This window comes from Bos indicus x Bos taurus, chromosome 4 (genome assembly GCF_003369695.1).
Source record: "Bos indicus x Bos taurus breed Angus x Brahman F1 hybrid chromosome 4, Bos_hybrid_MaternalHap_v2.0, whole genome shotgun sequence".
Classification (NCBI taxonomy): Eukaryota; Metazoa; Chordata; class Mammalia; order Artiodactyla; family Bovidae; genus Bos; species Bos indicus x Bos taurus.
In genome coordinates this window covers 107,927,843-107,944,551 of record NC_040079.1, presented here as the reverse complement: position 1 = coordinate 107,944,551, position 16,709 = coordinate 107,927,843, and the positions used below count along the sequence as shown (strand labels likewise).

The window sequence follows — 16,709 nt, the reverse complement described above, 5'->3', positions numbered from 1 at the left end:
CAGAACATCCCAGCCTTTTAACACTGCCATATGGACATCATCAGAGAATGAACACTCAGATTTGGGAGAAAATAGAACAACTTCCTGTACTTATTTCCTGCCTGCCCCAGACACATAGCCTTCTCTCCAGATGGTGGAGAGACAGTGTCCATAGGGGTCTACCTTTATGTCCTTAATGCTCTCTTTTCCTTCTTCCCCTCTATCTTAAAGAGATGGGAATACCAGACCACCTTACCTGCCTCCTGAGAAATCTGTCTGCAAGTCAAGAAGCAACAGTTAGAACTAGACATGGAACGATGGACTAGTTCAAAACTGGGAAAGGAGTATGTCAAGGCTATATATTGTTACCCTGTTTATTTAGCTTATATGCAGAGTACATCATGCAAAATGCCGGGCTGGATGAAGCACAAGCTGGAATCAAGATCGCTGGGAGAAATATCAATAACTTCAGATATGTAGATGATGCCTCCCTAATGGCAGAAAATGAAGAGGATCTAAAGAGCCTCCTGATGAAGGTAAAAGAGGAGAGTGAAAAAGCTGGCATAAAATTCAATTTACCCTTCTAATCTATCCTTAATCTCTCTCCCATGGAGCTAATAAGTGGAAATCCCAAGGAGACAAACATAAAGTTCAAAAGGAGAATGGTCTTTTAGGTAAGCAGAGCTGTCCCATGCTAGAAATTCTGCCCCCCTCCCAATACAGTGAGTAACCCTTCAGGATTTAAGCAAGAGGGTTTAAAGATTATATGGACAGAGAGAAGATGGTGTGAGAGAAAGAACAGGGGCTTCGTAAGCAGAGCTGTCTGGATTTAAATCCTGTTTCCACCATTTCCATAAAACGGTGATAATGATGATACCACCCATTGGACTGTTAGGGTTGGAAATACGAATGCAGAGCAGCTTGTAAGGTTGGTGTAGAGCAAGTTCCCAGCAACCACTGTTATCATTATCCTACAAGGCTGGATCTTCTCTGAAAGCCCTTAACTGCACTGCTAACAAAAGCAATCACCTTTCTACAGGTACCATCTTCTGTGACAGCAACAGCCTAAAACAACAGCACCAGTGCACTTTAATTTTTTCTACCACAAATGGATTCCAGCAAACTTCCAAACCCTCGCAATTTTGGTGAATACCACTCCACAATCCAACTTTAAGAAGTACTTTTATTAAAAGCTTGGAAATCTTTTCAATTTTTTACAACAAAAAACAATAATGATTCCACATTGACAGTTAAAAAAAAGAACATTTCTGACAAATAGAACAAATTTGCACTTAACTGGTCTCTGCCCTATGCCATTAGGAGCTTCCAACTTTGGAGAGAAAGTTTCTGAGCATAGAAATGGTCCTTTTGCTTACTTGGAAGCCAGTTTTTCTATACAAATGGGCTATAATTCATACATTTTGAATAATCTAGACTTCTGATACTTAATTTTCACAATTTGATTTTTTAAAATTTTGTCTCTGGCACTAGTAATCCTATCTCAAGAGTTATCAGTACAAGAAATGATCGTAATTATTAAATTCATGTCCTCTGGGAAATTTCTTGTCCTGTATAAATTTATTCAAGGGTTTTAAACATCATTAAATCACCTATTATTGCCAGTGCTTTGAATGTCTATATGAGTAATATCATAAGTAGATCCACTTCAAAGAAACATAGAAGAAGCTTTGATTAGAGTTATTTCCAACATGGTTTTTCTATTACTGATTATCAGTCTCCTTTCCTTTGTAATACAGAAGTCTAAAATAATTTCAAGAACTTTATCAATGTAGCGAAAGTTTCCATCTACCACTTTGTTCATTACGATATGCTCCTAATTTAAAAAAAAAATTGTTAAAAACCTTCTTCAGATAACATCTAGAAAATTGCCCATTTAACCATTTTTCTAGATTTTTCACAACAAATATTTACCTTGGGCATGTTATTAAAATACAGTGAACTTACGGTCAATTTGAAGCACCATATGTTTTCTTAGCTTTTTCTTCAACTAAAATAATACAATAAACACTCACCTTGCCATCATAAATTATAAAAAGAGCTGTGCTGTTCTTCTCTCAAGCTTAGGAAGACTATCTATCAAAACAGAGGACAAAGCCCACTAAATCCTTTGAACCTCTGAAGAGAGAAAGACAAATCAATGCCAAAAATGATGTGCCTTCTCACCAATACACAAATTAAACTCTGTATTTTGTAAGATTTATAGGGTAACTGAGCTCTTTTTATTATCATTTTTGCTAGGTATCTGTCAAGTGAGTCTAATTTAGCAAAACAAATTAATATGTTGGGGAAAATCTCTAGTCTCCATTCTCAGTTGGTAAAAAAAAACCATGCAGACAGTTTAGTCACCCTACACCACTCATATTATGATTTAATTGGTCTGAAATATTGTTTTAAAACTCCCTCAGTGATTGTAATATGCAATGAGTCTCCAGAAAATTTGTACTAAAGTCACAGTAAAATCACTGGTAAAGTTGGAAGTGCTTTTTTCTAGAAAGAAAGTGTGCAATGCTCCTCCAAGTTTTTCCAGACCCCACATAATAACTCCCTAATCAGAACTGCTGGGGATGGAGCCAAGGGATCTGTATTTTCAGTGAGTAGTGAGGTGATTCTCATGTCCTCTCAAAGTTCGGGAACCACTGGTTTATTGCTCTCATCGTATTATTGACGTATTCTTAGATGATTCTGTTCCCCTTTCCCCAGAATGTTTAGGACTACAGCTTTAAAATCATGGGCTCTTTAAGCTGCTTTAAATGAGAACATGTAATGGCTCATTGAACACACGAGCAATTAATTTGGGAACAGTTGCAATATTACAAATGTGATTACTTATTGCAAACCCAATTAATCTGGTTGGGAGGAATGTTAATTACAAAGGAGTTTGGAAATTAGCATGAGTGCATGACTAAATGCCTATATCTCGACCTTATTGTATTGTCTGTCTGCTAATTTATTTTAAAAATACTTCTACAGGAGGGCTCATGTATATATATGCATATATGTAATAAGGTAACATTACCCCACATTCCAGGCCCAAATAAATAATCTTGGAATTACCCTAACTATGAAAATTCACAGTTGGAGAGGTGGCTACTCTGGTATTTCAAACAGCATTATTGAAATCTACACCAGAATATATATATTAATTAGCATGAAAGATGTTAAAAATAAATTTTCATAGTTGACATAATGGCTTGATATTTTGACTAATAAATATTTAATATTAACAAAATTTGGGCTAAACCTTGCTCTGCTTATTGCATACCACTTGACAACAAGATTGATAAGAAAAGACATATAGTCCAATCTATTTTCAACCACCAAACACTACCTATACTTACTCCAAACTCTTGAATCACTAAATTGGCTTAGATCAGTCCCCAAAATTGAGAAACATCAGGAGATGACCAAGAAAATGACAAAAATAAAGCAAAAATATATTTGATTAAAAACTAGAATAAAACAATGACTAGCATAAAACAATAAATGTATTTTTCTATGAGCAGTGGAATATCAATCAAAACAAATTCAGATATAGAAGAAAGCAATCAGGAGGTTTCCAAAGCTGCCAAAAAATTCTCTCCTAATTTGGGAACAACAAAGTTTTACTAGGTCTGTGCGCTTTTTTCGGTCCCTCCCCCTTGGGCGTAATTGAAAAGATAGAGGCAGAGTCTTAGCCAAGCTGGGCCATTCCACTCCTCTCCTCTGAGAATTTAAAACTTGGAGTGGAGAATGACAGAGACTGAGAGCCACTGAAGTTGAGGCATCCTAATGACAATACTCCAGAGACCACAATGAACTTCTGTTGATGAGGTGCCAGAATAGCACTAGCTAGGGGTTGTTCTTTGAATTATGAAATAATCCAGTGTCCTTCTACTAACTTTCTTTTTTAAGTTAGAGAAAATTGGTTTCTGTTAAATAAAACAAGCGAAAAAAAAATACAGTTTTGGTAAATACACCTACTTAAAAGAATATACTAAAAATGGGAAAATACAGGACAATTTCAGAATAAGTAGATACTTAGAGTTAACAGAAATAAGAACCAACATTTGAACTGTTTTATAAAGTATCCAGAGAAAGAATATTGTTGGAACACAATTCTCTATGGATTTATAAAATTTCTGTAAAGTGTCTTGCAAGCAGAAGTATGTTAGTCACTCAGGAGTGTCCACCACTTTGCGACCTGATGGACTGTAACCTGCCAGGCTACTCTGTCCATGGCAAGAATCCTGGAGTGGGTTGCCATACACTGACTATCTATGTTTTGGGCTACCTTTTCAAGGATGTTTGTTTAGTAGCCTTGGAAGACAGAGGCAGTGTCTCCCTCCACAGTGGAGGGCAAGCTACTGTCCAGTATAATAAAGATGTTTCCCTACAGGGTAAATGTCAGGCAGGTCTGATTACAATTCACTGTAAAAGATTGGGGTTCCCTGTACTTGGTGTTCCTCATTTGTGACACATTCACGGAGTTGCCCTCAATGCCCCTGTGAGACCTGGGGGCAAGAGGACCAGAAGGAAACAGAAAGCTCATGTGACTTGCCTTGCTGTGAGTAATAAAGTCCTTTTCTGACTTGGAAGTCACGTGTCTTCTGCCAGCATCTATTAAACTGTGGCAAGGTAATATCATAGCTTTAAAGGAGAGGAAAATTTCAGACCCTTCACAATTCTTGACAAACATTTCAGAGATGAATTCATATCATAATGAAGCTGCATCAGTTCTGTATTCCTGTATTTCAAGTTGCCTAGCAACTAGTTGGTCACCACTGATCTGACAATCCGTAGTAATGAAAGAGCACGCTACATAGAAAAGCATGATTGAACTATGTGCTTCTAGGTGACAGATTGCCTGATTCGTCTCTGTATCTCCTTTACCACCTAGCCCAACCCCTGATATAGACAGCGTGCTCAATGATTTTATGTTGAACAAATTGTTAAATGAAAGAATTGTTGACTATTCAAATAACTCTGCTGGGACAAATATAGCATTGTAGGAAATAAGATAGTTTTAAAATCTGTGTTACTTTTCCTCAGAATCATTCTGTTTCTTCAGGGTCACTTAAATGTAAATAATAGAGGTCCATTCAAGGAAGCTTAAGAGACAGGGAGGTGTATAGGGGAATAAGAGCAGGAAAGGTAAACAGCTTTGCTGAAACTGGAGCTGGAACGTGGCTATTTAAGGTGGCTTTAGAGATCTCAGGAGCAGGAATTTGTGACTCTTTTCTCTACAGCTCCACCACTAATCTGGTTCATTCATATTCTGCATGTTTGTCCTTTCAGATCTGCTATTAATTGGCAATCTTTTTTTTTTTAACTTGCTATTCTAGTTCCCTAGGGAGACATTGCAGTGCAGTTCATAAATCCCTTGGCAGCCTATTAACTCATGACCTTTGAGTCGACATCCCATCAGCTCTGATCATTAAAGTCATGTGGTATAACACGTGGCCATCAGAAGCCATGGATGGGGCAATTTTTAAAGAGGGTGAGAGCCTAAAGGCCATGAAAGGCCATTCTGTTTGAATGTATGTTGTCTCCATCCTCACACTCTTCCTATCCCATCTTTCTCTTGATAAATACATGTCTTATTTCACCAGGTTTGAGCATTATTTTTAAATACCAAGTGCTCTTACACATGAGCTTTTATTTTAAAAATGCTTGCACCAAAAACCTTGTGAGAGAGGGGACAAAGAACACAAATTAAAAAATACAAAATGAAAGGTCATTAAACAGACAAAAAACAGTTCAATTCCTCTAACAATTAAAGAAATATGAAGTAAAACTTCACCTGATCTATGGTTAGGCTTCTTTTGAAAATAATGTTTTAGACAAAAGATCAGCCCCATGTATAGTTGGCATGATGTGTGTGTGTGTGTGTGTGTGTGTGTGTATGTAGTGACATTATATGACTATGACATATAGGCTCATACATAAACGGGTACAAAATTTCTGGAAAGCAGTTGATCAGTATGTATCAAAAGAATTTAAAATGTTTATACTTTTGACAAGTTACTCTTCCTCACCTAGGAATGTATCCTAGGAGATGAATCCTTGATTTTCCTAAAGATTTTTGGATGAGTGTCTACATGAAGAGTTTCCCAAAAAGCTGTGAAACCCTGGTTTTCTACTGCCCAAGTCACAGCAACACACAGCTATCCTCCAATGAAACTGTTTAGAGCAACCTAAGCTTTGAAGGACAGCCATGCCAGTCTGAAGGACAAGCACGTGAATCACAGAAGTCTGAGAAAATGCCAGAGTGTTTGCAGAATTAAGCCAACAGAAAGAACCAGAACACCGCAACTCTCAAAAAACGTCACAGCAAATACATTCTGTGAACCGGCTCATGTGACTGAGTGCTAATCTCTCTGAACAGGAGGTGTTGTGGCAAGAAGTCCCCCCAAAATATCAAAGATTGTATTTAAAATATATGTCATATTGCCTCCTCTTCCATTAAAGGCAATCTCCCATTGGTTATTGTGAAGTCACATTCCCCTAGCTTCTATACTTTAAGAGTATGAAATGTTAAAAATTGCCTGAAGGAAAGATACCACAACAGCATCTTGGACAACCATGTGCAAAAATAATGGTTGATCATCACGTCGTATCTTGGGTGCAACAGCTGTCCTAGCCTTACTTAACACCAAGCATTGGAAAGCAATCAAATATCTAAAAAATAGTGGATTGGTTAAAGCAGTTATGTTCTCAAAGAGTACTTAATTATATGAGAAAAAATTCATAACTAGATACAACACGTTGATTACAGTGAAGTTGCATCTCATGCACTGGATTTTAAAATCAGCACATGATTTTAAAAATCTCATATGGCTAAGACTGCCCATGAAAATCTCCAGTTTGGACCCCAAATACCATAACTTCAAGACAGGTTTTCTTTTTAGTATTAGAATAGATAGCTGTTTCTGTGACTGAACATCAAAGCTGTTGGCTTAAGTTTTGACCATATTGTAGGAAAAATATGCATTTTTGCCATTAGAATCATAGTCAGTGTAGCAAGATGCAGAGAACTGAGACACACTGAAGAAACAGCAGATACCTTTCCCCTGTCTCATGCTTATTCCATGTACTCACAAACTAAATGAAAAGGAAATTTTAAAAATCTATTTAAATTGTTCTCTCTCACACACACACATGCAGAATAAAATTCACATAAGTTAAAAGTAATGTCTGTCTACATAAATCATTATAAAAGTTCAAGTTTGTTTAAATTTTTTCATTTTACAAACATATGTATAAAAAATCCAGAAAGGATCTATGTAAAAATTTTAATAACCATCACCTTTAATGAGAAATGAGTATTGTCAGGTTTCTTTCCTGTATCCTTCTTAATTTTCCAAAAAAAAAATGTAAGTGAACATTTAATATTTCTATTACCAGAAGAAAACTGATTATTCTAAGTGATATTAAAAAATATAGATGATATCTTTAAAACTAAGCTTTATGACAAATGCTTACCGATATGTAGTTTTTGGTGTGTAATTTCTGTGTCTAGGGAACAAGCATTTGGTTAAACAAACTACTGCTAAACATGACAGAAACACGCGGATACATTTGTAAGGCAGGAATTTCAGTCAACAGAATTCTATTAGGTTACCCCCGTAAAGCAGGGCTATTAGGGACTATTGAACACGAAAACAGCCTCCTTACATTGAACTGGACATGTAAACATACCTGTCAAAGGAAAAGAAAGGTTTTATCTAGACATGGATTATATAAATACACATAGTCTACAGTACATTACCTCAGAAGTGTCCATAAATTCCTACCCTTTATGCATTTCCTTAAAATATCATTAAAATACCTATTACACAATACTTTCTCTCCCTCATTCACAAAAGATGCATTCATGTAATAAAGGAAATTTCTCACTAAAACACATATATCACTCTAGTAAGGCTATTTCAGTGATTGAAAAAAATACATGTCTCATGAGAAGGGTTCAAAAGACAGGTCAATTAAAATAGTTCTTTGATTGCATAAAATTACTGGTGGTTGATCCATTGTGTCAGATGTGAAGTGAATCAAACAGTCAGTTTTAAATTCTTAACATTAAATTGAATTAATAAATTGAGAAAAGACATGGTTCAAGCAGGATTGAAAGGTTTTCTGCTACAACCAGGCTGTTTAGATACATTAGCAACACAGATACTAAGACCGAATATCTCATCAGAAAGCAGTATAGGCTGCAGAAAATTAACAGAGTGCTAGACCCAATCTTGGTGTAGAATTACATGGAAGGGATTAGGAAGTGAGGGGAAGGTAATTAAGTAGAAAGAACAGCCGGAAAGAACTGAAAACCAAAAGATCAGATGGTCTGAGTTTGAGCCCCTCACCATCTGTTGGCAATCATCAAAATTTATTTGATCTTATTGTGTATTTACTTTGTAAAAGGGGGGAAAAAATAAAACCTCATTCTAATAAATGAATAGGTGGGATACAAGGCGAATGCCTATTACAGCAGAGCTCATTATGACAGCAAGCAAAATCATTCCCATTGCAACATAACAAATACAATTAATGCGATTTAATTGTTCCATCTTTGTCCACGTCCCTAACATCAGCATCATAAAAAGGTTCTTATGTTTTCCAGGCTTTTTGTGATTTAGTCGGAGGGCTTTGTCTGTAATTTTACTGTCATTGTTTATTGTATGTCTGTCCATACAATTTGCTCTTGTAAAATTTCTGAATGATTGCATGTATCCATTAGGAAAGTAGCTCAACCAGCCACTTATGTTTCCCCTTTCTAATCAGCACCAGCACCTGTCATTTCAGTACCATTTAAGGATGTTACCATCTACCCAGTTATACAAGGAAGAAAATTCATTCTTTCTTCTGCTTTACCTCTGGCCTCCATATTCACTCAACTACTAAATCCTTCTAAATGTTCTTCCTACATGCTTTATCTTTTAAATATTTTGGTGCTTCCTCTTATCTGTGGTCTGGCCTTTCGTGGTCTTTCACCTTAAAGACTACCTGCCTCTTTTCCTGACTCCCTCAAATCCATTCTCCATCATACAGAGAAAATACAAATCTGACCTTTTAGTTTCCCTTTAAAAGATTTCTATTTTCACAGTTATTTACAGGATAAAGTAAAAAGGCATCTGTGTGGTATATGAAACCCTTAACCACAGATTCGCCTGACAATTTCACCTCTCTAGCTCTTTACTCCCATCTCAGAGTTTATACCCTTCAGCAAAACCAGAGTGAGTAATTTATAAAGCAACTAGTAATAAATAATTAAGCAATTTCTATTATAATCAACTCATGAGATGCCTTGGGGATGAGTATTTTCATTCATTCTTTAGGTCTATGCCATGCGTTACTATTTTAATATTAGCTGGTAGGGCTTCAGAGTGAGACAGCCTTGCAAGTAAGGTGGAACAGACTACACACCCAGCTGTCCCACAGGAGAGTCTGAGCAAAAGATCTCCAAACAGCTCAGCAAGCCTGGCAGATACACTGTTGTACCTCTGGACACATATTAGTGTTACCTGCCAGTCAGGCGGTGTGCAGTTACAGGAGAGCTGTATATTTTCCTTTATTAAAAAATGATTGAGACCGTATTTTCCTTTGTATCAGCTTTCACGTACCTAGCAACACACTTTCAGGATGCCAGATATTTGGAAGCTTTATCAGAAAAGAATGGCTGCATCGAATCAAGAGTTTTATTTTAATTCTGAAGTTGCTTGATGAAAATTCATTGATGTCAGGTGTCTAGGGTTATATTTGCATTGCAGATGGACTATTTAACAGTCCACATAATCAGTAATATTACTGCTGAAGCCAAGTTTGTATTAATGAGATATTTTAATATCTGGGTAAGAAGTTTGCTTCTGAAAAGTCATATCATATTTGCTTGCTTAAGTTTGTTAATCATAAGAAACTACTTTTTTTTTGATGAAATAATAGTTGAATATTTCCACAAAGCAGTCAGCTCCTTGTACATGATGCTAATTTCCTTTTAGGGACTAACCTATCTTGATAAATGGAAATATTCTACTCTACTCCCCCCACCATCCCACTATAGAAAATAATGTACAGATCCAAATCTGTGTAGACTGGTTTAAAATGCTGATTCATTGCAGTGCCAAATGCCAATGAGGGGATATTTTAAATATCTTGGGTATTCTATATATCAATAAATGGATGAAATAAATATTGAGCTAGTAAAAGGTAAACACTGAATGTTTTAGATATTAAATTTTCTTTTTAGAAAGAAAGAACAAGAGTTGTATGTATTCTTTAACAGTTTTATTGAGGTATAATGGTGGTTTAGTCGCTAAATCGTGTCTGACTCTTGCAACCCCATGGACTGTAGTCCACCATGTTCCATTGTCTATCAGATTTCCCAAGCAAGATTATTGGAGTGGGTTGCCATTTCCTTCTCCAAGAGATCTTCCCGACCCAGGGATTGGACTCACATCTCTTGCATCTCCTGCATTGCCAGGTGGATTCTTTACCATTGCTCCACCTGGGAAGATCAAAGATTATATATATATATATATATATATATATATATATATATATATATATATAAATGCACATCTTTGTTTATCAGAAGTAAAATATTTACAAAATGAATGATAAAATAATCACCTCTAACTAGGAATATAATTATACAAATAACCATACACATAACCACTATTAAACTCTCAAATAATTTTAATCTATAGTTATGAATGTACATAGGTACATATAACATATATTTTTATTAAACTAGTAATCAAAGTACATGTATTATTTCACACCCTAATTTTAAAGGAACTTTACTAAGCATTTTATGTATTTGCAATTTTACTGTTTTCAAAAAAATTTTTTAATACAGAATAAATAAAGAAGGAAATTATCACCAATAACTCTGGTAGTATGATAATCACTATTAAAACTCTGAAATAATATCCTTAGGGAGAGATAGATATAAATAAAACTGTGTTATTACTTAAACCCTATTTGTAATCTAAATTCTAGATGAGTGTTTTTCCATATTATTAAATATATTTTAAGGAATAATTTAAACAGCAGTAGAGTTTTATAATATGGAGTACTTTTGTCTGTATCATCTTTCATCTACCAAGCAACACACTTTCAACATGTCAGATATTTGAAAGCTTTATCAGAAAAGGAAAACATTTATCAGAAAACACTAAGTATAATAACATTTTTTAAATCTTGGCCAATTTTATAGTTAAATTTTTAAGTTTTCAAAACATATGTAATCCTTTGATTAGTAATGAGGTTAATATTCTTTTCAAATGCTCACAGGCCTTTTTTTAAAAGTCTTATTTCACTTGTCAGTTCTATAAGCTCTAAATATTTTTCCTAAATATTTTATCATTTGTTTTTCTGGTGATACTTATACACAGACATTTTCAACATTCTCCTTTATAATTTTTCCTTTGTTTTTTGCTTAGCCTAAATATTAATTTTATTTTTTAATTTATTTCATTGCATATTTTTAATTTTTCACATCTGGATTATATTCGGTAAATGATGTGAGGTACCCTTGCACATGAATTTGAAATGGCATCTTTAACACATAATAAATTCTTATGTATGCATTTGAATTTAAAATTTGTGCTAGTGGAGTGATGAAAGCTGCAGTTCAACCTCCAGGCTTTTGTTCCTTTTGTATCTTTTTAGTTAAACGTGGCATTGATTTAGGGTGGCGCTTTTTTTTTTTAAACACTCTATCAAGTGCCCTTGTGAAACTTACATTTAGATTTATGTACACTAGCATATAGCTATTTTTCTTCTTCAGATTTATATTTTTCTTTTAAAGCAATATAAGGTTTGCATAGGGGGAGAAAATATAACTCCATACAAATGTAAAGAAGCAACAAAATTTATTTTATTCCCTCAATCTTAGTAGTCAACAGCAACCACTGATAACGCTTAGGCATATTCTGAGTTTTTTTTTTTTTTTTTTCTCTTCTCCCTTTCGTAGGGGCCACAAGAGATATAAATAAAGATTTTTAAATGGTTGCAAATGATAGAGTTTTTAATTTTTTCCAGTAGATCTTTAAAGTGTTCCAGAATAATAAAAATCTTTATTCTTCTAGAAAAGTTTAAAATATATATTTTTAAACCTAAACATATAAATTCATACTCCAGAAACAGAAAACAAATATGTTTTCCTAAATTACTCATTAAAATGGAAATTCTCTATTTTCACCAGCGGGTGGCAATCTCAACATATACACAATTTAGTATTTTCAACAGAACTGTTTCATGCAAAAGGAAAAACTACTTAAAATGTCTGACAACCCTAACTCCAGCAGCTGTTTGTTGCCCTTTAGTTGTTGTGATTAAAAAAACAAAATGAGAAAACTGCAGGAATAATCACAAGTGAGAACGTTACACAACATGGAACAAAATTACCTTAGCTTAATGTCAGCTCAGTGAATAAAAGCGATGTGTTAAAATATTATTCCTCGTGTGCTTCCAAAGAATACAGTGTTTTAAATATTTGATATTTCCAGGCAGGACTAAGAGTTTACATCTAACAAATATCCTACAATTACATGAGTTACAACTATTGCTAAAAAACAAGACAAAATGAAAAAATAATGGAGAATATAATTGTGATGGGAAAACAGCAAGTTTGAATTGTTAGCAAAACATCCAAAACAGAGCTGAACCACCATCATAGTCACAGTCAGTCAGGACAGTAGAAAGCTTGCAGGGCCAAGAAAACTGGGGGGAAATGCTTGCCAACAACAGTCTGAAATGGCACCTATCTCTGATCTTATTTTATTTTATTTTAATTTAATTTTATTTTTAAACTTAACATAATTGTATTAGTTTTGCCAAATATAAAAATGAGTCTGCCACAGGTATACATGTGTTCCCCATCCTGAACCCTCCTCCCTTAAACCAAAATGAACAGAAAATCAAAGTAATTGCTTTCTACGTGCAAAATTCAGTAATGCCCAACATCAGATCATGAGAAAAAGCAGTTTGGGGTGCTTTCATGGACAGTTTTGATCCACATATTTATACACTCAGTCTCCAAACCAAATATAGTATAAATGTGGCAGTTTTTTATTTTATGGAAAAACCACAGTCTTTCCCACTGGTAAGTTAAAGTAATTTGAATTTTAAAAATCACTTGAGAGATAGCCAGAGTGAATCCTCAACGTCCAGGGCAGTCTAAAATTGAGGGCAGGGTTAGCAGTACAGCTGTAGAGTTGGTCTTCAAACCAAGTTCATGCTCCAGACGGGGCCCCTTGTCTCTCTACAGTTAGTTCCCATTTCCTGCTTGTTTCTATTCCACTGCTAGAGCCTAGTAAGCCTGGGGGAAAGGGCAGAGAGTTTGACTCAGGATTTAGCAACACTGAAGCCCTCTGGCAAACTGGTCGGCACTCTCAAGAAGCTCATAAAAACTTAGGAACCTCTAGGGAGAACTCTTTGAGGGGGAAAAAATGGCAAGGACGGTAAAACTGACTTAGGAAAAAAGCCACAGGAGCTGCGAGAGTAAGGGCTTCGAAAATGGGTAACTCTTGATGGTAACTAACCCCAGACCAGCCTCGGGAGCTCAAGGATTAAAACTTGACTATGAACAGAAATCTAAAAAGAGCAAAGCTCTCCAATAGTGCCTAACATCAAAGAAAAATTCTTACCTGCTGTACCACCCAGTCCTCGCCACAATTTCTCACAATGCGTAAGGTTTCCAGACTCTTCTATACTTACTTTCTGTTATCTGTGTCATTCTCAGGGTGCAGGTTCCCATAATTAAGCCAGATATTCTAGTAATGAGGAAGAAAGCAGGGCTTCCATAAGCTAGACACGTCTTCTTCGTGAACAGGGTGCCACGTTCCTTTAGCTTTTTTACTATTGACCTTGTTGTTGTTCGGTCACTAAGTCATGTCCGACTCTTTGCAACCCCATGGAATGCAGCACACCAGACCTCCCTGTCCCTCACTCTCTCTCAGAGTTTGCCCAAGTTCATGTCCATTGACTCAGTGATGCCATCCAACCATCCCATCCTCATCTAGGATTGACCCAGAGCTGCAAGTAAATATTTGTCAGAGATTAGTTTAACCTGAGCAGCACCACTAGGCAATCTGCTATCTTGAACACTGTGAGCCATGTTCAGCAATCTAAGGGGGATTAAAACCACTCACTAGATGGTGATGGATGAATTAATGCATGATCAAGTGCCAAAACGAGCACTGCAGATTCCAAGACCTTTAGTATTTCAGAGTCAAGGAGTAGTTGCGGCAGACAGGACTTAACAGCTAACATTTGTTGAGTATTCATTTAGTGCCAGACTCTGTTCTGTGTCCTTTAGTAGCATGATTTCATTTAATCCTCATATCAACCCTATGAGTTAAATACTATTATTATCTCCATTTTACAAGCAAGGAAACTAAGGCCTGGAGACGTTAAAGAATTTATCCAAAAGTACACAGTGGTAATTGGGAAGACCTGGTTCTTAAACCTAGATAACCTGACTCCATTCTGCTGAACATTCTCCCTACAAAATGGTGGTATCTCTGGTTTTACAGTCATGCCCAAAAAAATCAGAGGTGTCTCATTTAGCTTAGTTCATGGTGACTGCTTTCTGATCTTCAGGGACTTACACTTCTAGGCTCCCTTTTTAATGTGAAACCAGGCAAACTGGCTGTAATGAAACAGTCTGAAGCTTTGTCACATCTGAGTCCGCTGCATTCATGAGGATCTAGCCCATGCCGATGGGTTAGGGCTCTGAAAATGAGCAGCGAAAGCATCAAAATAACCCATAATAGAAGATTTATGAAGAGCACTGATATTATGATTTGAGGATAGTTACACAGATAATTCAAACTATTTACATCTTTTTCACTCAAACAACAAGCAAGGCAGAATGCAAATTATGTGCAAGGCCCTGCAATAGACATTATGGGTATTCACTGCAGGGTTTGGAAAACCTCTGCACCTCTTCAGAAACAAGTGTACTTAATATTTTTTATTACAACTTAAGGTTTTAATTCTAAGCACTCTCATCTTAGTAGGTAAGTTGAGTGTGGAAAGTACTACATACCAATAAGGGGAAATACACCAAAAGGAAACCCCCCCAAAAAGAAAAATTAGTTGAGAATACTTATATTAAATAAACGCCAATAACTCTAGACCTACTGTGATCATATTCACAGCTGCAAGAGGACAGTGCTACAAATACTAATGAAGTAGAAAGAATTCCTTCTACAGTAATAAAATATTTAGTCTTTTTAATACTGTTCCTGGGGGAACAAAACCAAATAATTTTGTCAACAAACACAAATGATCTCTATTAGAGTAATGAAAAGTGGAAAAAAACTATCAGGAAAAGGTGGGGTTTTATGTCCTTTGTTAAATAACTTAAACATTTATCTAGATAAGTATCATATTTAAGGAGCCAAAGTCACCCTCAAAGGGAACCAGCTGGCCATGAAATACAATCTCTTTAGCTGGATGGAAGATAAGGATAAACAAAGTTCAGTCCTTCGTGCAGAACATGGAGTGAAGATAGAAAGCACATTGCCCTGGGATTTGTCCGGAGCAGGTGTCAGCAGCCTCTGTGAGATGGCTGCCAAGCCTTTATTTATTCACTTCTCATGAACTGGAAGAGGGAAGGGCTCTAGTATCTTTAGGTCTCTCTCTCTCTCTTTCTCTCTCTCTCTCTCTCTCTCTCTCTCTCTCTCTCTCTCACACACACACACATGCCCAGGATGCACTTGGAGACAGCTAAGTTAATCTAGAAGCAGAAACACTGAAAAAAGCACCTGCTTTACGTTTTCTGCTCCACCAAAAATGTGGGGATAGGACATTTCCCCTCACTCTCAAAGAATCCCTGTTCCCACAATTCCAGTTACTGCTCCTAGGGCTTCTCTAGAGCCCTCAAGAATTTCCTTCCATACTACAAATAGCTTTAAGACAGACCACACCTTACATTCATCATTGCAAAAGCCTTTGTGAAGCTGAAAGACAGATAACGTTCAAGCACAGTTATGACATTATGACCCAAGCGGAGAACAATTCACTTCTATGTGTTTATCTGGTCCCACTGGTGTGGATCCAGGAGGCAGAAAGGGTAACCCTGTCGCTGGTTAAGAGGGGGAGTAGCTGCTTATTTTCTCGCTGTTCTATTTTTATCTGTGTTAAGATCTCAGAGGAAGGTGTAATAAATCAGTCTTGAGGCTAGAATTCCATACTACAATCATATTTTACATATATTTATACTACTGGGTGAGTTAGTAAACAAGAAAAATTGAGTTCTGACCAGAACCTAGAGCACTGTATCTGGGATTTATGGGAACAGCAAACACAGTTTGGTTTACCCCTAGGTTGCTAGCAAACAGATTTTTTTTTTTTTAACCACTATTTACCTATACACTAGAGCCAAGTGGAGCAATGCAATTAAAGTGTTCCAGGTCCTCATAATAAATAAAAAGAGCCTTAAGGTATACTTGGATAATTTAATAAAACATTTACTTTTTCTAATTTACTCCTATATATTTCTATTTCTTTCTTTCTTCTGTTTAGTTTAATTCTAAATAAATTTTAAATAAGTAAATTAGTCTATATATAAGAACAGAAATAATATGTAAGACTGATGACAGAGCACTAATTAGAGACCTTTAAAAACCTTTATAATTTAATAAATTGTAATCAAATAGAAACTCACAGCCACCTTTACTTACTACAATTGGGAGTTTTTTGCCTATTTATCTATTTTCTCTGTC

General features: G+C 35.8%; 1 long non-coding RNA gene across 2 annotated transcripts in view; it reads right to left on the bottom strand.

Moving 5' to 3' along the window:
* Positions 1–13,921, bottom strand: part of LOC113891727 — a 50,777-nt gene extending 36,856 nt beyond the window's left edge. The window contains exon 1 of one of the 2 annotated variants that reach the window (XR_003510869.1): positions 13,696–13,921. This is a non-coding gene — a long non-coding RNA (uncharacterized LOC113891727). Of the gene's footprint in view, positions 1–2,012; positions 10,263–13,695 lie in introns of those variants that run through there. The other variant, XR_003510868.1, reaches the window with a different exon arrangement.
* Positions 13,922–16,709: the final 2,788 nt, after the last annotated feature.